This window comes from Dipodomys merriami, unplaced genomic scaffold (genome assembly GCF_024711535.1).
Source record: "Dipodomys merriami isolate MVZ:Mamm:240054 unplaced genomic scaffold, mDipMer1.0.p SCAF_512, whole genome shotgun sequence".
NCBI lineage: Eukaryota > Metazoa > Chordata > Mammalia > Rodentia > Heteromyidae > Dipodomys > Dipodomys merriami.
In genome coordinates, this window is record NW_027206083.1 from 715,058 (window position 1) to 736,671 (window position 21,614).

A 21,614-nucleotide genomic window follows, 5' to 3' on the forward strand; every position below is an offset into this window, starting at 1 on the left:
GGAGGCTGAGATTTGAGGATCGTGGTTCAAAGCAAGCCTGGGCAAGAAAGTCTATTAGACTCTTGCCACCAATTAACCATTAGAAACCTGGAAGTGGAGTGGTAGCTCAAAGTAGTAGAGCACTAGCCTTGAGCAAAAAGAGCTCAGAGAAAATGCCCAGGATGCGAGTTCAACCCCCATGACTAAAAAATCGAAAGATGCGAGTTCAACCCCCATGACTGAAAAATCGAACAAACAAAACCCTCAAAAAACATAATGGATACTTAGATCAAAAAACAATACCTAAAACAAGACCTAACTCTTTGTTGCCTATAAGAAACACATGGCTTGGGGTAAAAGAATGGGAAAAAAGACCTTCCAAGCAAATGGACTTCAAAAGTGTTCAGCATTAGCCATATTTATATCTGATACTATAAATTGCAAGCTAAAAATTAGTCTGAAGAAACAAAGTCGCTTCATATTAATGAAGGTAATGATCCATGAAGAAAAATTATGATTGTTAATATATATGCACAAAATAGCTCACACTCAGATTTATTAAATATTTCTGAACTTATAAACTTTGGTAAATAATAATGAGAGACTTCAGTATTTCACTTTCACAGATAGGTTATCCATACAAAAACATCAGTAAAGAAATCCTAGAATGGCAGCATTAAATGGCAGTGTAGACAAAATGAAATCATCAGACATCTATAGATGTTACAACACAATACACATTCTTCTTGGCAGCTCATAAGACTTTCTAGAATATATAGGAAGTCTGAGAAAATATAAGAAAATTGAAATATTCTATCAGACCAAAATGGAATTAAACTAGATCTCAACAGAAAAAAGATACTACAAACAGTATTCAAACATAGACATCAAACATAATACCAAACGTCAAATTATCTTGAAGAACCAGGGTAAGCTGGGCGCTGGTGGCTCATGCCTGTAATCCTAGCTACTCAGAAGGCTGAGATCTGAGTATCATGGTTCAAAGCCAGCCTGGGCAGGAAAGTCCATGAGACTCGTATCTCCAATAAAACCACTCGAAAACGGAAGTGGCACTGTGGCTTAAGCAGTAGAGCGCTTGCCTTGAGCTGAAGAGCGCAGGGACAGCGCCCAGGCCCCCCCATGACTGACCCAAAAAAAAAAAAAAAAAAAAAAAAGAATCATGGTAACAAAAACATGGTATTGGCACTGTATGTATGTATACTTTACAGGAAATCATGTCATTTACAGGAAAGTGAATGCAATTGGAGGACATTTGTTCAGAAAACAAAATATCACCTTTTTAGTTATATGAAAACTATATATATTGGCAAGAACAAAATATCCTAAATTTCTAAAATTCTATATTTTCATACTGTTAGACCAAAAAGGCTATAGGTTCTTATCTTTTAAAAATATGCACACATAAGTGCTTTGCTTTTTGTTTGCTTTGTTTTTTTGTTGTGCTGGGAATAAAACTCAGTTGCTTGGCAAGCACCATCTATCTATGTATCTATCTATGTATCTATCTATGTATCTATCTATGTATGTATGTATGTATCTATCTATCTATCTATTTGTCAGTTGTGGGGCTTGAACTCTAGGTCTGGGTGCTGTCCCTGAACTCTTCAGCTCAAGGCTAGCACTGTATCATTTGAGCCATTGTACCACTTCTGGTTTTCTGGTGGTTTTATTGGAGATAAGAGTTTCATGGCCTTTCTTGTCCGGGCTTGCTTTGATTGGTGATCCTCAGATCTCAGCCTCCTGAGTAGCTACCAGTGCCCGGCTAGGCAAGCACTATCCCTCTTTTCTTTTTAATTCTGATCAGAGATCTCAAACTGCTTTTCATAAATAAATAAATAAATAAATAAATAAATAAATAAATAAATAAATAAATCACAAACTGCTTTTCATAAATAAATAGCATACACATTACTATACTGCTGAACCAAATTACAAAAGAGACTCAGAGACAAAGGTATAGTAGAGGGTGCATAATTTTTTTTTAAAGATATGACAATAAAGTGTCTTTTTATTCTCTTCCTCTGAAAACTTGCATGGAGAAATTAAACCAAGGAAAGAAAAGTAATAAAATTTATAGGCCTCAGGGGTCTCAAAGGAAAAACAGAATAAAATCAGGTATCCACTAATATGCTAAGACATTGCACACTTATTGGTCCTGAATCAAAAATTAAGAATGGTTTCTAAAGGGATGGGGAAAACATCCCCTACCCTTTACAAATTTAAATAGAGGGCAGCAGACATGCTTTACACTCCAAAACTATGGTAGCAGTCATTCTCAATGTGATCAAGGTAAATGTAGAATGGAGATGTTCTAAACACAGCTATGATTCTGCAAATCTTAAAACACACTAAAACCATGATTACATTGAAGGAAAATGCACAAATAGGGATTTTGAGGGGTTTTTTTTCATTTGAAGGTAATCTTAATGCTATTAAATTCACAAATATGCTAATTTAAATACCCAATCCTATGTATCTAAAACACACAATGCATACATGCAAGTATCTATTCTCTCCACATGTCAGCGCCCATTCTTATCATGGTTTGGAAATGAGAACAGATTCCCCTTAAACTGCAAGTCAGTAGGTGTTTCTTTACAGTTAACTTTAGCAAAATTCATACAAAATAGTAATTAACAATGATCTTTACTTGTTAACTCACAAGGAAACACCTTCAAAACTGCATTTTGTTAAAGTTTCTGTACTAAAATGTAGAAAAACTGAACTACACAAATATTGAAAAATTAAAAATTCCTTAATTTTTTATTCCTGGTACCACTACCACAATTCACAGGGCAATATAGCTGATGTAATGAAAAGACAAAGACAAAGCTACAACAGATAAAAGACCTCAGGAATATACATCTAATTGACACGACGTTGCATTAATCAATAGCTGCACTTTTTGCAAACTGTGGCTATGACAGTCCTGAACAAGAAGGGTTTCCTGTTTAAGCTGCAGTAACTTTTCTGACTATGGATCATCGTTCCTTCTGTGGCAGATTTTTACAGTTCCTCTAAGGCATTTGGGACGACTGTCTCAAAGTAAACTGCAGCTTTCCTGACAACTCCTCGCTCTCTCTCTCCTGCTAAGAACTGTAGCCTTTTTTTCTGTTGTTTTAAAACCTTCTACTACCATATCCACCACTTCCACCACCAGATCCATAACCACCACCATATGGACTGCCAGAGCTTCTTCCACCAAAACTGTCCCCTTTCATGGGTCCATAATTTGATTGCTGTTGTCCACTGTAATTTCCAAAATCATTATAGTTACCACCACCAAAATTTCCTCCTTCATTGTAACCATCATATCCTCCTCCACCACCCCCATATCCTCCACCTTGGTTTCCATAACCTGGTCCACCACCACCATAGCCTCCTCTACTACTATAACCAGGACGGCCACCATAGTTGCCACCATCACCTCCAAATCCATTGTATCCACCATCACCTCCTCCATAGCTACCTCTGCTGCCACCACCTCCACCATCATAGCCTCCTCTTCCACCAAAGTTTCCATCACATCCAAAATTATCTCCACCACCTCCAAAGTTTCCTCCACGACCCATAATGTTGCCAGATCCACCTCTACGACCTCTTTGTGATCCAGAAGACTGCATCTCTTGTTTAGAAAGGGCCTTTTTCACTTCACAATTATGCCCATTAATAGTGTGGTATTTCTGAACAACAATTTTATCAACTGTATCATGATCATCAAAAGTTACAAAGGCAAATCCTCTCTTTTTTCCACTCTGCCGGTCTTCCATAACTTCTATGGTTTCAATCTTGCCATATTTTTCAAAGTAGTCTCTCAAATTATATTCTTCTGTATCTTCTTTAATACCACCAACAAAAATTTTCTTCACTGTTAGATGGGCTCCTGGCTTCACAGAATCCTCTCTAGAAACCTCTCTCTTTGGTTCCACAACACGCCCATCAACCTTGTGGGGTCTAGCACACATGGCTGCATCCACCTCTTCAACACAAGAGTAAGTCACAAAACCGAAGCCCCTGGAACGTTTTGTCTGAGGATCTCTCATTACCACACAATCTGTGAGTGTGCCCCATTTCTCAGAATGTTCTCTTAAACTATCATCTGTAGTTTTGAAGCTCAGACCACTAATAAACAACTTCCGCAGCTGCTCTGGTTCCTTTGGATCATGGCCCTCCTCCCCCCAGTGACAGGAGCAACAGCCAGAGTCAGGCTGGGGGCGACCCGGGCGGCGGTTTTACCTCCATTTTGAGACCGGACTGGCCTCTTCCAACTCGAGTTCAATATGGGACCGAGAGGAAGAGGCCAAGGGTGCATAATTTTGAAACATATTTTGGAAGGGTATAAATTTGATTGAAAGAGATGGCTTGCAGCTATGAAAATTGAACAAGGAAGCATGTTGAAATTGTTTTGGGATGGTAGGAAGGGGAGAAGGGGGAAAGGAAATTGATATAAGGGGTGAGATTGATTGGGACATATTTTAAACATGTCTGGAAATATAGCAGGTGTGAGCAACTGGTGCCCTGCTCCTTTTTATTTGTATATGAAATTACTCTCCCTTCAAGAATGCTGATACAGTTAATTCCCCTCATTAGAAAATAAAGTTCTAGCTTTCTTTGTTTGTATGAGCTTTCTTCTTTTATGTATGTGTGGTACCAGGGTTTGAGCCTAGGGCGTAAGGTTTGCAAAGTGGTGCTCTATGGCTTAAGCCACAACCCAGCACTGAGGCATGTAACTTTAAAGACATTTTTACATGTAGCTATTACAGCCTTGACACTGAAGACTTTACCTGCTCAAGGAGAGTTCCCCATTAGACCTCCCTTGTACTGGATCCTCTTTATACATTCATGTTCCGTAGAAATACCAGTAGAGTGCCCCTGAATTGTCTTCCCCTAGAGCTTCTACACGGAGACTGTCTGCATCCAGACCCTTGGCAGAAAAGGAAGGAGGGTTGGGGAAAACAATGAACTAAATAAATGGAAGAAAACTTCAATACACGAACTTATCACCTGTTTCAAAATGCCAAGTACAGGATATCATTTTTCCATCTGGGCAGATAAAACACAGAATGGGATGGGGGTACCTTCTTCGAAGAACAAGATATAGAAATACTTGAAATGTTCCCTACCCCAACCACGGCTCCCACCCCTCCAAAAACGGAGAATTCCAATGAATGGTCTGACTACCTGGCTTAGATTTACTTTATATGTACACAAAAGGTAGTGGGTAGGATAAGATGTTCTAAGGCTCTGTCCCATGTAATCCACTATGGCAGCTCAGTCAGAACCCACAGCAACATTCTGCTCCAGCTGAGACTCCCAATTTACCCCAGGGCCTGACCTAGGCTGGAGTCCTGAATGAAGACTACTTCTAAATGACATGACCAAGAAAGGACTAGAAGTCATCACCAGGTCTAATCCTGTATGATCCGGACACCTGCCAGCCGGGCATCCGTGGCTCATGTCTGTCATCCCAGCTACTCAGGAGGCTGAGGTCTGAGGATCATGACTCAAAGCCTGCCCAGGCAGGAAAGGCCATGAGCCTTTTTATCTCCAATTCATGACCAAAAAGCCAGAAGTGGAACTGTGGCTCAAGTAGTAAAGCATTAACCTTGAGCAAAACAAAAACAAAACAAAAAAGGCTCAGGGACAATGTCCAGGCCCTAGTTCAAATTCCTACCACCCCCCCCCCCAAAAGATCCAAGAGCTCTTACGTCTAACTAACCACTAAAAGATAGAAGCAGCACTGTGGCTCAAGTGGTAGAGCACTAGCCTTTAGCAAAAAAGCTTAGGGACAGTGTCTAGGCTCTGATTTCAAAGCTCCATTCTCAACTACTGGGTTTTTACTGTGCTAGAGAAAGGGCTTTCAGGAAAGCACCTTGAGTAGATCGAAGACATCATCTGCATCTAGCCGGTAATCACAGAGGCGGTGCAGAATCTCCACACGGGTACGAAGAGGCAGGTCTTGGAAACTGGCTTCTCTCAGGGGGTTGGGTTTCCCCTCCTCAAGCTCCCAGCAGTAGTTGATAATGTCTTCCAGGTAGCTGTGGAATGTCTGAGGCCTATCCATAAGGCCCAGACAAAAATACATGAATGTACACAAAGCTGTGGCTTGAGAGCTGACAAACTTATCAATGGCAACAAGGAGGATCTGACGGTCTTGGCTGCTTTATGTATTAGACCAACTACATGAAGTTCCAAAGAAGATAAACGTGTCCTAAGAGCTCCCCACAGAGAACTCTTAAAACACAGGCAGCAGCACACGCAAGTCAACAGCAAACTACGAAGTGGAGACAACTGTCTAATCTTTTGCTCATCCTATTTATTTATTTATGCATGCATGCCTGGGCATGGTCCCTGAATTCTTCTGCTCAAGGCTAGTGCTCTACCACTTGAGCCACAGTGCCATTTCTGGTCTTTTCTGTGTATGTGGTACTCAGGAATTCAAATGCATGCTAGGCAAGCACTCTACAACTGAGCCACATTCCCAGCCTCCAAATACTCTTAAAGATCCATTTTCTCTTTACTTTCCTATTCAAAATATTAGGAAAGACCACTGGTTGTAAGTTAGTATTGCATGAATAAAGAGACGAAGACCTACTTGAAGTTACCTGTTTCTTATAGCAAAGAAACCAAGACAGAGCAGTAGAAAGAGAATGAAAACAAGGATGAGTCAACTGCTTTCTAACACCCAAGGTTAGCCACTTGATAGAAGTCAGCAAAGAGCTCTTCAGCCAGCTTCAGACAGACGACACTTCCCTTCTATTGGCCAGCCCACAGACAGAGGCAGAGGGCTGGGGTACTGGCCACTTTTAAGGGTCAGCTGGCTGGAACTGGCAGAATTCATGACTAGGCAAAGCAACTGATTTAACAGCTGCAATGTGTTTGGGATATCATAGAAAACAGGCAGCTATTGACCTCTTAGAAGCACATGTCAGGGACATGAAAAGGTATCCAGTCTCCTTACTAAGGCAAAGAACCATACACAATGCAGACTAAGTGAAAAGTAGAATCGCCTCCTTCCACACGCTTCAAGCATTGGTGAGGCTTAACTAATGCATGCACATGATTGATGAGACAATATTTAGCAGGAGTTCTTGTAAATCAGCAAGTGAAGAGGTTGTATAAGATAATCTGAGGCCTGCGGTAGAGCGCAGCAGTGCACCATCCCCAGTACTGGAGCCACAGCCACTGACTGACAGTGTCTATCCTTTATTTGTGTGGGTAGATGTGAATCCTGAGGCTTGAACTCAGGACCTGGGGGTGCTGTCCTTGAGCTTTTTTGCTCAAAGCTAGGGCTCTACCACTTGATCCACAGTTCCACTTCTGGTACTTTTACTTGTTAATTGGAAATATAGAGTTTCATAGGTTCTTGCCTAGGCTGGCTTGATCTGCAGATCTCAGACTCCTGAGTTACAGGTACCCAGCTTGAAAGTGTTTCTTCTTTAAGATCACAGAACCTAGGCCAAAATAGCTAACAGATCTTTTGTTTTGTTTTGGACAGGACTTTACAATGTAGCTAAGCCTGTGGATGAAATCTGAGGATCATGGTTCAAAGCCAGCCCAACAGACAACCTGAGATTCTTATCTAAAACAAAACAAAACAAAAACAGCAAAAAAAATCCTAGATGGAGGTATGGCTCAAGGCATACAGCACCAGCTGTGAGCTAATCTTAGGACCAACTCAAAAAATACTGAAATTGGAATTTTGCAATAATAAATGGGGTGATTTGACAAGAATACCTAGAGAAGTTCTATAAACACCTAACAACAAGACATCACACAGGTGCTGCCCCAAGCTACATCACACGGCTGAGATGACCTGGGAAGACCATGGTTTGAGGCCAGCCAACCAACAAACACAGAATTGGGCATTCCACGCCTGTCATCCCAATTCTGAGGAAGGCTAAGATCTGGAACAGTAGGGCTCCAAATCAAGACAGCCAAAGGAAAAAAATCCTGGGACTTCTTATCTCGGCAGAAAATGCTAGCCCTAAATGCAGCGAGAAGACAACTTATAAGAAGCTAAATCTGGAAAAATCGCTAAAAGAAAGCATGTGAAAATGATCCTTTTGTAGTATCACTGATTTCGCACACAGAAAAAAATGTGAAATATATAGGAAAAAATATATTACATTGACTTGAACTAAATGAAACTTTTTTTGGAGGGAGGGAGGTCATGGGGCTTTAACTCAAGAGACTGGGCACTGTCCCTGGGGTCTTTCACTCAAGGCTAGCACTCAAAGCTAGCTCTCTATCACTTGGAGCCACAAAGCCTCTTTTGGTTTTCTGGTAGTTAACTGGAGAGATGAGTCTTAGGACTTTCCTGCCAGAGCTGGCTTTGAACCACAACCTTCAGATCTCAACCTCCTGAGTAGCTTGGATTACAGGTGTGAGCCATCAGTGCCCAGCTAAATAAAAACTCTTGTTCTTTAAAAACATAAATGGAAAATACACACTAGGAGCAAATATTTACACTTTGACATTGTATGTCTAACAAGGGACTTACATCCAGACTGCATAAAAAATCTAAACAGTTCCATCTACAAACTAGTAAATACCCCTAACGGAACATAAGTAATCAAAAGATGTGAGTAAATGTTTCACCAAGAAGAGATGTACAAATGAACAAGAACGATGTCCAACATTCCTGGTCATCGGGAAAATACAAATTAAAATGACAGTGAGTTACTACCTTAAAGACAAGAGAATAGGTGAAATTAAAAGAGCAAATGTTGGTAAAGATATAGAGCAAGCAACTAGACTTCTCCTATTTCACTAGTAGAAATATAAAATGTCACAACCACTTTGGAAAAAGAGTTTGGCAGTTTCTTGCCGTTAAACATACCATTACCATAAGATTCAGAAATTCTCAAAATAAATGAAAACACATTTACAGCAACATTTGCATGCAAATACTCACAGTAGCTTTATCGTAACAACCTCAAAAGCAACACACATGGAAACACATGGAAAGCAACACATGGAAAGGATAAACAGCTTGCAATTTATTTTTCACTAGATACAATTTAATCCTTCACTTGGCCAAAATGAACAAATTAATACAAACAGCAATCCCAAAGAATTCTGCAGACATTGCACTGAATGAAAGAAGCTGGACTTGACAGTGTGTTGTCCCATTAGCATAAATTCTACAACACTACCACAAGGTATCTTAGTAAAACTGAGGCCGCTGACAGCCAGACCAGTTTACATGGGAGAGCAACTACAAAGACAACTTTCTGGGAAGATGGAAATGTTCTATGTTTCTGAGCAGAATGATGACTACATGGCACATTCATTTGTTCAAATCCATTGGCCTGCCAGGTGCCAGTGGCTCACATCTGTAATCCTAGCTACTCAGGAGGCTGAGACATGAGGCTCCTAGTTCAAAGCCATCCCTGGCAGAAAAAGTCTATGAGACTCCTATCTCCAATTAACCACCAGAAAGCCAGACGTGGAGCTGTGGTTCAAATGATAGGCAGCTTTGAGCAAAAAAAGCCAAAGGACAGTACCCAGGCCTTAGTTCAAACCCCCAAACCAGTACACAGACCCAGTCATGCGCACACACAGAAGTGGCCTGTATGCTGAAGATATGTGATTTTACTGCATGATGTCACAAGTTCAAATAAACACATTTAGCAGGAGCACTGTAATTTCCAAAGAGATAATGTTTAAAGGACAAACTTTCAGTATTAGATTTTGTTTTTGAAAGCAAAGCAAAACAAAACAAAGAAAGTGGGGTTGGGAATGTGGTTCAGTGGTACAGTGCTTGCCTAGCATGAATAAAGCCCTGGGTTCAATTCCTCAGTACCACACACACAGTAAAAGCTAGAAGTGGCATCATGGCTCAGTGATAGAGTGCTAGTCTTGAGCAAAATAAGCTCAGCAACAGTTTCCAGGCCCTGAGTTCAAGCCCCAGGACTGACAAAACAAAAACAACAAAAACACCCCTGTGTATACTAGAGAAGAAAATGGAAAAAGAAACCCCAGCAAGAGTGAACAGAAGAACCCAGGTGCTTATCATCAACCTTGGGGAACAGAAGATAGGCAATATTCTACTACTAGCAGAACTTGGGCGTGCTCCAGAGCTGTTGGCTCCTACGACTCTGAAAGCATGTAACCTCAGACCCCTGCTCTACAAGTGCAAGTGCTGGACCCACACAGTGCAGATAACCCCAATCACCCATCAATGTGAACACCGACACTCTCCCTGCCCAGGAGACAGAACAGCGCTCCTGAGTTGTGTGAGGCAGCCTGTCAACTGCTTTGTACATTTTGTCCATTTACATGTACCCTCAGTTTTCCTTCTTTTGTACTTATAAAAATACATCTCTGATAATGCTTTTGCAACTTGTGCTGATTGCTCGACCTTTTCACCTGTCGTGTCTATCGGCCGGGGCGAGTCTGCTCCTGGTTCTCAGGGGGACATGGGCCTGGCACGGCCGTGCACCCCAGCAAAGCCAAGGAGCTTCGGAGAGTCCACAAGGGCCCAGAGAACCATGAGACCCTCCTCAGAATCCAGCATCTCTACTTTGGGGAGTGTTTATTTGTGCAGCAAGAGGAAATAAACAGACCCAGGGCCTCATGCATGCTAGGCAGGGGCTCTACAAAAGGGAAGGCTAACAAATGTCAGGGCTCTTTTCCAAAAATAAGGGAAAGGTGAGGTGCAGTGGCACATACTTGTAGTCCAGCTATCCAGAAGGGTGAGAACTTCAAGGAGAACCCCTTGAACCCAGGAGTTCTAGACTAGCCTGTACAACACAGCCCATCCCAGGCTCCAAAGACAACCACCACCAAGAAAACAGATCTCAGCACAAAACAGTTTTGTCAACATTGATCAAATTTACTTGCTAGTGCCTTCACAGACACTAGAGAGCTATTTATTTGCCAGTTATAACGGCATCAGAGAGCCCAGAGGCACCAAGTAAATTATGCTACTGCTACCAGGTTATGTGGACAACAGAAGACACAAGTGCAAGAAATATAGAAAACTCTATCGTTTTGTTAGGCGGTATTTCACCAATATTTCAAACAAAAATCAGAAATAGGCACAAACAAGAGACAAAAATTCTACACTTGAGTGGCAGCTGGTATAGCTACGAGTAAATGGTAACAGATTTGTGAAAAGCAAACTCAACCATCACAGTAAAGAATGAGCAGGGGCTGGGAAGGTGGCTCAGTGGTAGAGCGCTTGCTTTGCATGCATGAGGCCCTGGGTTCAATTCCTTAGCACCACATAAGCAAAAAGAAAAAAGCCGGAAATGGCGCTGTGGCTCAAGTGGTAGAGCGCTAGCCTTGAGCTGAAGAGCTGAGGGACAGCGCCCAGGCCCAGAGTTCAGGCCCCATGACCGGACCTCCCCCCCCACCCCCCCCCACCCCGGCCAAAAAAAAAAAAGAAAGCGCAGACACAGAGCCTGGGAGCTCATTTGCATATTATGCATTAGGGTATACTGTCTTATATGGACTAGGGGTAGATGCTATGATTGGCTAGCTATCCCTGTGCGATAAATATGTGCTAAGAGCACAGTTAGTAGTTACTCACTTGATATCCCTTTGCTGATGTCAGCCCTGAAGCAAGCAGGCAATCAGATCGCTAATAAACTCCACATCATCTCTGTGAAGAGCTGCCTCTAACTCCTGAGAGAGAAGAGGAAAGAGAGAGATTAAATACTGAGACTTCTTAAAATCTACACTACCACCAAAAACACAGAGCCCAAACAACAGAAAATGGCTGGTCAATGAAGCAAAGGTCTTGCTGCCATTTTCCCTCTTCCCCCAGTTACTGCTGCAAGAGGAGCAAAGAGAGCTTTCAGGTTTTTCCTGGAGTTTCTCTTACTGCCCCTACCATCCCTCCCATTCCTTTTGTCTACACTCTGGAAGACATACCCACAGTTCTTGGGGAGGGTTGAGGAAGACAGTAATGGGGGGCAGGAACTGAACTCAGGGTCTTGCACCTGCTAGACCTGTATTCTAACACTTGAGCCCCAGTGTTTGTGTGTGGGAGGGAGGAGGTTGGGGAAGACAGTAATGGGGGGCAGGGACTGAACTCAGGTCTTGCACCTGCTAGACCTGTATTCTAACACTTGAGGCCCAGTGTGTGTGTGTGTGTGTGTGTGTGTGTGTGTGTGTGTGTGTGTGTGTGTGTGTGTGTGTGTGTGTGTGTGTGTGTGTGTGTGTGTGTGTGTGTGTGTGTGTGTGTGTGTGTGTGTGTGTGTGTGTGTGTGTGTGTGCGTGCGCGCGCGCGCACACGTGCGTGCATGCGTGTGTGCATGTGTGTGTGTGTGTGTTGATCCTAGGGCTTGAACTCAGGGACTGAGAGCTGTCCTGAGCTTAATCTGCTCAAAGCTAGCGCTCTGTCACTTAAACTCAGCACCACCTCCAGCTTTTTCTGAGTAATTTTCTGGAGTTGAGTCTTAGGGTCTCCCCTGCACAGGCTGGCTTGGCAGCACAATCCTCAGCTCTCAGCCCCTTTTGCAGCTAGGGTTACAAGTGTGAGCCATGGGCGCCCAGCTCAGCCTGCTTTTTTGTTGTCTATTTTGGAGACGGAGCTTGGAAACGGTTCCCGGCTGACTACTTACTAACGGCAATCCTCCAGATCTCATCCCAGCCCCATGGCTGTGATACAGGTGCGTATTTCTTTTTTGCAAAGCCATGCTAGCTGTATAATCAACTAGTTTGCATATTGTATAGTTTTCTAATTTAGTGGCAAAACAAAATACAGGAGCATTAAATTCTTTATAATCAATTACAAGTACTCTTTGTTATATAACGGTTTCAAAAATAAACCAACTGCAGCACTGTATTTTGAACTAAACAGAACTGGGAGGAAGAAATTTGGCAACTTTTACTTTAATGATGCTACTCCTGCATGTCTAGAGGAGATTGCTAGAATAAGACGGCTCTTACATCATCTGGAGAGTAATGCCTTAGTGAGATGCCTTTGTTTTGCTTACGTTTGCAAACACTCATGTGTACAGTCTAGGGCCTGGAAATCCCTTTTCTGGGCCAACTGTACATCACACAAAGACTTTTTTTTTTTTTTGGTCGGTCGTGGGGCTTAAACTCTGGGCCTGGGTGCTGTCCCTCAGCTCTTCAGCTCAAGGTGAACGTTCTACCACTTGAGCCGCAGTGCCACGTCCAGTTTTCTGAGTGGTTTACTGGAGCTAAGAGTGTTACGGACTACTCTCCTGCCTAGGCTGGCTTTGAACCACAATCCTCAGATCTCAGCCTGCTGAGTAATTAGGATTAAAGGTGTGAGCCACCAGCACCAGGCACAAAGACTTTTCTCTACGGTCTTCCCAGGTGAATTTCACTTTGCCAATCCTCCAATTTCGATGCCTGAACTACAGTAGCTATGTACCCTGCAACACACCTGCCTATGAGTCCCTCCTCTCCCAGAGTACATCAAAAGTGCAACTTGCTTGCTCTTAAGTGTGGCTTCCAACTCTGAAGAATAGTAGAGATGGGACCCAGGCCTTTGCACACGCCAAGTACTATTCCACTGATGTAAAGTCCCAGCCCAAAAATGCTCATTTTTCATTAGAGGTGCTTAGACTGAACTATGTAATGTCTCCTAGAGTTTATATTATTACTAAATATATTACTGGCTCTGCCAAGTAATTCTAACTACCTAGGAGGCCGAGATCTGAGGACTGAACTTCAAAGCCAGCCCCAGACAGGAGTCCATGAGACTCCAATTAACCACCAAAAAGCCAGGACTGGAGCTATGGCTCAAGTGGCAGAGCACTACACTAGCCTTGAGCAAAAAAATCTCAATGACAATGCCCAGACTCTGAGTTCAAATCCTAGGCAAACGTGCACTCGTGCATGTGCGTCTACATACACACACACAGAGGACATACCAAATTAAGTTGTTTTAACAGCCACACTTGAGAACATAAGGCAAGAACCAGGAGGGCATTGCTCAAGAGAGGACTGCCAGAAGTCTAACATAGGATATGCGTGATCTCTTAGAGACCAGACTTGGAAAACATTTAATGGTGACTTTATTTTTAAAAAATAATCATGATTTGGAGTAGAATGTAAGATGTGCATTAACTTTTTTGGCTGAGGACAGCTCCTGGGCCTGGCACCTGTAGAGAAGGCTTCAACCACTGAGCTCGCCCCCAGGCTCCCTAAATCAATATGAAGGGGGAACAAAATCATAAATGATCTTCAGTCAACTACTAAGTGAGACAAGAGGCTTCTCAGGCTTCTCTCTGGGAGAAAAGTTTGCTTTCTTATAGGATAAGTACAATAGAAGGATACAGAGTCCGGACTGTTGGATTAGGAGAAATGAACAGGCCCATGCTGTCTTTCAAACAATATTCCAGCCCCTTTCCTTGCTTCCCATTTACCCCCACACCATAGGTCCTAGAATATGGTAAATAACTCAGTACAGTCTGTAGACAAACAGGTTCAAATACAAGACTGCCTTTTAAAACGTAATTCTACAATACTATGTTTAATATAACAGAACGCCACCTGGAAATATACTAGGATGGGGGAGAGGCATGCAGGCATGGATGCACAAATGCCAGACCTGAGTTAAGAAGATGGTTAAATCATTAGGAGTGACATTGTCCAAAAAGAGATGTACTGTACTCATTATCTGACTTATGTAATTGTGACCGGTCACCCTTGTAACAACAATTTTTTTAAGTTATCATTAAAAACTAGAACCAAACTGGGCCTAGGTGGCTCACACCTGTAATCCTAGCTATTCAGGAGGTTGAGATCTGAGGATCAGGGTTCAAAGCCCGCCTGGGCAGGAAAGCCCATGAGATTTTTTTCGCCAGTTTAACCACTAGAAAAACAGGAAGTGGCACTGTGGCTCAAGTGGTAGAGCGCTCACCTGGAGCTGAGGGACAGTGCCCATGCCCAGAGTTCAAGTCCCATGACCAACAAAAAAAAGAGAAAGAAACTTTTGCAAAGGTGTAGAAATATTTTCCTGCCAAAGGTCATATGGCCTTTTATAACATCATTATGGGCCATACAAAGTTATCAGTACAATCAGAGCAGATACATTCCTGTCTGTCTGTCCCCTCATTTACCAACTGACTTCCTAGGCCTTCAATGGGCCTCAGGCCAGACTTTCCCCATCTCTGTTTAAAGAGTAGTTTGAGTTGTGCAAGATGAAAAGCTCTGGAGATGTGTTTGTTTCACAACCATAAAAATACACTACTGAATATAACAATGAAAATAATACTACAGAAACACACTGGTGGCTAATGGTAATTAATTACTGTACAATGAAATCTTGTTAACAGGAAAAAAGTCATTTTCATGATTTTTCTTTTTTCTTTTGGCTTTTGCTCTACCACTTTAAGCAACAGCTCCACTTTCTGGTTTTTGAGTGGTTCACTAGCGATAAGAATCTCATAGGGGGCTGTGAATGTGGCTTAGTGGTAGAGTGCTCGCCTAGCATGCACGAAGTCCTGTGTTTGATTCCTCAGTACCACATACACAGAAAGATCCAGCAGCAGAGGTGTGGCTCAAGTGGTATAGCACCAGTCTTGAACAAAAGAAGCTCAGGGACAGTACCCAGGCCCTCAGGGACAGCACCCAGGCCCTGAGTTCAAGCTCCAGGACTGGCAAAAAAAAAAAATTATAGGGATTTTTCTGCCCGGGCTGGCTTTGAACTGTGATCCGCAAATCTCAGCCTCCTGAGTAGTTAGTGTTACAGGTGTGAGCCACCAGCACCCGACTAATGGGTTAACTTTTAATTGTAGCAATGATATAAATGTTTTAAAATTGTTACCATAATTAAAAAATACTTTTCACAGCAAGATGCTGTGTGTTACTCACACGAAGTATGTGGTCTCCAAGGGGTGGTATGGACAAAGAAGGGAGGTAAATACCACCCGTGATACACAAAACAAATGCTGCACAAAGTAATATTATATTTATCTCATCTTCCTCTATGGAAAGAGAGCAAAGACTGAGGAGATACCAGTATCCTGTTTTTTGATATAAGGAATTTGAATTCTCTTCATACATAACCCACTGCTTTAAGTACGGATAAAACTGTCTCCAAAGAGAGTCCAGCGATCCAGGTTATTCAAAGCTTTACTACTTAAGGTTTCAACCCAGAGCTTAAGTCTTAGACTAAGGCACAAGGGACCCTCCTCCTAAAGACATCCACCCCAAGCTTTTTTTATTTCCTCTTCTCACTTTCTCTCCTTGGGCCTTTTGTATTCTTTCACTGTGCGCATTGAACTGTGAGCACAGAAATCTGAACTTTGCCAACATGCTCAGGGACAGCAGAGGACGGGGAAAGAAAACAGCAGAAAGGGGTAAAAGGAGACTCCATTCCTACCACAGCTCTGTGGCTTCAGAGGAGCTGCGGAGAGTAACAGGATTTGCCTCTCTTGCAGCTGGTGCCACAGCTCATTAGGGAAAAGCCTGCTTAACGTGTGCACATGTACACACACACACACACACACACACACACACACACACGACTGAGCAAGGGGCACCCAGACTACCTCTGGGGGAAGGGGAAGAAGACAGCGGTTAGAAAACATGCCCGCTAAGGATGAACAACCGCTCACTTTAAAAAATCCTGCCCGCCTTACAGCCAGATTCCAGACCAAGGACAGTCTAATGACATACGGAACATGAAATTTCCTTAATATAGCCAGTCACTCGACTGTAGCTTTTCTTAAATAACACTCCAGACACTTTCCTTTTGTAATGCGTACCTATTCCCTGTGTAAGTTTTCTTTAACCTTTTACCAATTTGTTTCTTTTCTTCAACTTCCAAGAATCAATATACAGATTTATATTGCTGCCATTTAGTCACAATAATTCCTTTGAGTTTATTTAGAGGAGGGAGGGAGGGGGGAAGGAGAGGCTAAGGAATAAAGTCATGTTGGTTGTATTTGCTTTTGGAGTTGCAAATCTTCCTGATTTGCCCAGGACCGACTACAATGTACATCTAGATGAAAGCCCCGTGTGGGACCAGAACCCCTCATGCACAAAGGCAGGGCAGCGGGCCCCTGAGGGACTCTGGCAGCTGCTGGCCACAGAGACTGCCTAGAGTGCCGGCTCAGGACATGGGAGTAAAGGCACACTAGCCTCCAGAAGGCACCCAGACTGGCAGCTGATGCTTTCTAACTTGGTACACGTTAATTTAACCCCAAAGGATTGTGGCATGCCAATTTAGCAGGAATGTATAAATCAGCCAGAGCAACTGCACTGCCGAGGGGCCTGAAAGCAGCTACGTGGGCAAACCTTTATCTGCGCAGCCCCCAAAGGCTAGCAGGTCTGTTCTGCTCCTTTGTATGCAGTGACCAGACTCAGCTATGTCACCGGCTACAATGCTGTGGAAACCAAACAGCTCCTTCCCTCAGTGTTGACTATAACTCAAAATCATCAACTGGAAAAATGTTAATTACACAATAAATGTGTGAAACTAGAATGACTTTTCTGCAAATGTTTAAATTAGGAATAGTGGCTCCAAAGGCTGTTTAAAAAAAGTATTCAAAATTGCCTAATCTTCCACACACACACACACACACACACACACACACACACACACACACAAAATACCATGACACAAACAATGCCCAATGACTGAAAAAGCAGGGAGTGTGGTGCCTACCAGGCTGGGGTGGGAGGCACTAAGCTGGACAAGCATGGCTACACAGACGGAAAGGCAGATCCTAGCCAGGACACACATGCTCTGTGCGGGTCCAGTCAGATGTCTGCCTTCACCAGCCTTCACCAGCCGGCAAAGGTCTCCCATCGGGGCTGATGACTTTCCTGGGTTCCACACCTAAGACAGGAGGTAAAAATGGCACAGCTTCCTGGAGTCATTTGCCTTTTTGTTTTATTGTTGGTGCTTGTTGCTCAGAAACACATTTTCATTTTTTTCCTGCAGTTCTGGGAGGTAGCACCCATAGTAGGTAGATGCTCTAAGATTATTTATCTGTTTAGCCAGTCCTGGGGCTTGAACTCAGGGCCTGGGTGCTGTCCCTGAGCTTCTTTTGCTCAAGGCTAGCGCTCTACCACTTGAACCACAGCGCCACTTCTGGCTTTTTCTGTGTATGTGGTACTGAGGAGTTGAACTCAGGGCTTCAAGCATGCTAGGCAAGCTCTCTACCACTGAGCCACATTCCCAGAGTCATCCTCTCAAATTTTTAACTTTTAAAACAAAGATTGGGGCTGGGTGTCAGGGGCTCAAGCTACTCAGGAGGCTGAGATCTGAGGGTCATGGTTCAAAGCCAGCCTGGGCAGAAAACTTCCTATGACTTATCTCCCACTAACCACTCAAACACTGGAAGTGGAGCTGTGGCTCAAAGCAGTAGAGTGCTACCTTTGGGGGGGGGGTAGGGTGGGGAACCACCTCAGAGACAGCACCCAAGCCCTGAGTTCAAGCCCCACAAATGACCAAACAAACAAAGCAAAATAAAAAAAGGCTGACCAAACCCAAAACATTTATCTATGTTTGGTCTGCATCTGCATCTACGTTTGGTATGCACAGGACATTGTGAGGGACGGCAGGAAGGTGAAGAGAGAGCCCCAGTCCAGTTGTGAGAAGTGATAGGTTGGTTACTACTGGAGGGATGACAGTGGAACAGGCAATGAGAGATGAAAGGGAAGCATTTCAGAAGCACAGTCAATAGCTTGGCACCTACTTGTAGGTAAAGAAAAAAAAAAAAGACAAGAAAATTTAGGTTGAGTTTTAATTCCGTCTAAAAACAGCTAGATAAGTGTAAACAAGGAAAAGGCTAGATTGGGGTGGCAGTGATAACAAAGAATTACACTGGAGATAAAAGTCCTCTCAGTGTATACAGTGAGATGTAATCGTGTAGTGTTGTACAGACAGCTGTTCACACCCAACTGAACCTCAGCTGTTCATGTCCCAGACTCTTGTGTAAGAATGAAAACATACGCAATCAGACGTGCTTCCCACAACTGTGGAAAGGCACCTACAGTGCCTGGCACGCACGTGCACACACACATACGCATGCACACACACACACACACTGTGTGTATGTGAAGGATAAAAAGAGAACCTATTCTTACACAATGCTGATCAAGAATGAAAGGTTGGGATAGGATTCGGCTCAGTGGAAGAACACTTGCCTGGCAAATGTAAGGCCCTGAGTTCAGTCCTCAGCTCTGGGGAGGGAGGGAGGGAGGGAGGGAGGGAGAGAGGGAGGGAGGGAGAGAGGGGAAGAAAGAAAGAAAGAAAGAAAGAAAGAAAGAAAGAAAGAAAGAAAGAAAGAAAGAAAGAAAGAAAGAAAGAAAGAAAGAAAGGAAGGAAGAAAGAAAGGAAGAAAGAAAGGAGGGAGGGAGGGCAAGGAAGGAAGGAAGGTAGGGAAGGAGGGAGGGAGGAAAGGAAGGAAGGAGGAAGAAAGGGAAGGAAGAAAGGGAAGGAAGGAAGGGAGGGAGGGAGGGAGCGAGGGAGGGAAAAGAAAAGAAAGGCAAGGTAAGGCTGGCAATTCAACGGAAGGACACTGCAATGTTGGTTCTGTCAGAATGCCACTGTGGTGGTGAACAAGGAGCCGCCAGTGGACACAGGCTGACAACAGAAAGGCACTTAGTGACACACAAGTCACCTCCAAGAATGAAATATTAAAAGTGTTTTTGTTTGCATTTGTTATGTGCAGGTCCTGGGGCTTAAATTCAAAAGTCTGGGCACTGTCCCCAACTTTTTTGCTTAAGGCTAGCACTCTACCACTTGAACCACGGCACCACTTCCAGTCGTTTTTGATGGTTAATAAATCTCATGAACTTTTCTTTCCAAACTGGTGTCACACTGCGATCCTCAGATCTCAGTCTCCTGAGTAGCTAAGGATTATAGGCAAGAGCCACCAGCACCCAGACAAACCATGTTTTAAACTAATAAAATCCTATGCTTAGCTAGGTGCCACTGGCTCACACACCTGTCATCCTACCTATCCAGGAGGCTGAGATCCTCAGACCTCAGTCTGAAGTCGGCCAGAGGCAAGAAAGTCAATGAGACTCTCGTCTCCAATAAACTACTCAGCAAAAGCCCGAAGCATCGCTGTGGCTCAAGTGGTAGAGCACCAGCCTTGAGCACAAAGAGGCTCAGGGACCACGCCCAGGTCCTGAGTTCAAGCCCTAAGACCAGCCCAAAAATACATAAATAAATACTTTTTTAAAAAATCCTGTGCTTAAATTCTGGTACTGACCAAGTCCCTTCACAGAACAATTGGTCACAGATGTTCACCAAGCAAACAAACTGGACATTAGTAGCAACCATTCTGAAAAGATGTGTGTGACTGGAGATTCTCAGGAATGCCTGAACTCCAACCAAGAGAAGAGATATGGAACAGTAATGTGAACTAGGAATCACCAGGATCTGATTCTAACTAAGAAAATGGTGCTATAGCCGGACTCCGGTGGCTCATGCCTATAATCCTAGCTTCTGAGGAAGCTGAGATCTGAGGATCACGGTTCAAAGCCAGCCCAAGCAGAAAAGTCCATGAGACTCTTTTTTTTTTTTTGGGGGGGGGGTCCGGTCGAGGGGCCTGAACTCTGGACCTGGGCGATGTCCCTCAGCTCTTCAGCTGAAGGCTAGCGCTCTACTACTTGAGCCACAGCGCCACTTCTGGCTTTTGGCTTTTTGCTTATGTGGTGCTGAGGAATGGAACCCAGGGCCTCAGACATGCAAGGCAAGCACTCTACCACTGAGCCACCTTCCCAGCCCCATGAGACTCTTATCTCCAATTAATCTCCAGAAAACCGGAAGTGGTGCTGTGTCTCAAGCATTAGAGCGCTCTCCTTGAGCTGAAGAACGCAGGGACAGCGCCCAAGCCCAGAGTTCAAGCCCACGACCGACAAAAGAAAAAAGAAAACGGTGCTATAGTTTGAATCTGCAGTGTGTTCAAGGCCTAGCCCCCCCTTCCCCCCCGCACTGCAATAGTGGAAGACAGTGGAGGCTTTAAGGAGGAAGGCTAGTGAGAAGGAAGGTAGATGGGCAGGACTCCAGTACTTTCTTCTCTCTCTCTCACCCTCTGCTGGGTAGGTAGATAGTCCTGCCATGATGGACTGTTACACTACAGGCCCAAAGCAACAAGGCCACATGACTATAAACTGAACTCAAAAGCAAAAACAAATATTTCCTCTTTTTTAAGTTTATCTCAGGTCTGAGACAGAATGCTAACTAATAACACAGATAGTATTGAAAATGTTAATATTAATGTCAGGTGTTGGTGGCTCAAACTTGGAATCCTAGCTACTCAGTACGCTGAGATCTGAGGGTGGCAGTTCAAAGCCAAGCCAGAACAAGCAGGAAAGTCCACGAGACTCATATCTCAAACTCAAAGAAAAACAAACGAGCTGTGGCTTTCATGGTAGAGCACTAACCTCAAGTGGAAAAGCTTAGGGACAGTATATTCAAACCCCACAACCAGCACCCAAAGGAAAAAAAACATGAAACCAGGCAATGATGGCTCACACCTGTAATCCTAGCTTCTCAGGAGGCTAAGATCTGAGGATCTCAGCTTGAAGCTAGCCTGTGCAGAAAAGTCTGTGAGATTCTCATTTCCAATTGGCCAGCAAAAAGCCTAAGGCAGAGGAATAGCTCAAGTAGTACAGTGCCATTCTTGAGCAAAAGCAGGCAAGCAAGCATGCAAGGCCCT

The 21,614-nt window shown here is 43.5% G+C and overlaps 1 protein-coding gene and 1 pseudogene across 24 annotated transcripts in view; both read right to left on the reverse strand.

Moving 5' to 3' along the window:
* LOC138810943 (hepatoma-derived growth factor-related protein 2-like) overlaps window positions 1-21,614 on the reverse strand; it is a 289,960-nt gene that overhangs the window by 238,970 nt on the left and 29,376 nt on the right. For 18 of the 24 annotated variants that reach the window (XR_011367281.1, XR_011367277.1, XR_011367280.1 and 15 more), the window contains exons 3-5: window positions 11,540-11,634; window positions 5,873-6,056; window positions 4,785-4,924 (exon numbers count right to left, since the gene is read on the reverse strand). The exons of 2 other annotated variants lie outside the window; for them this stretch is intronic. The gene's annotated coding sequence lies outside the window, so the exon portion shown is untranslated. The remainder of the gene's footprint in view (window positions 1-4,784; window positions 4,925-5,872; window positions 6,057-11,539; window positions 11,635-21,614) is intronic. 4 more of the 24 variants (XR_011367295.1, XR_011367293.1, XR_011367296.1 and 1 more) reach the window with 1 other exon arrangement.
* On the reverse strand, window positions 2,416-4,778 carry LOC138810942 (heterogeneous nuclear ribonucleoprotein A3-like; annotated as a pseudogene).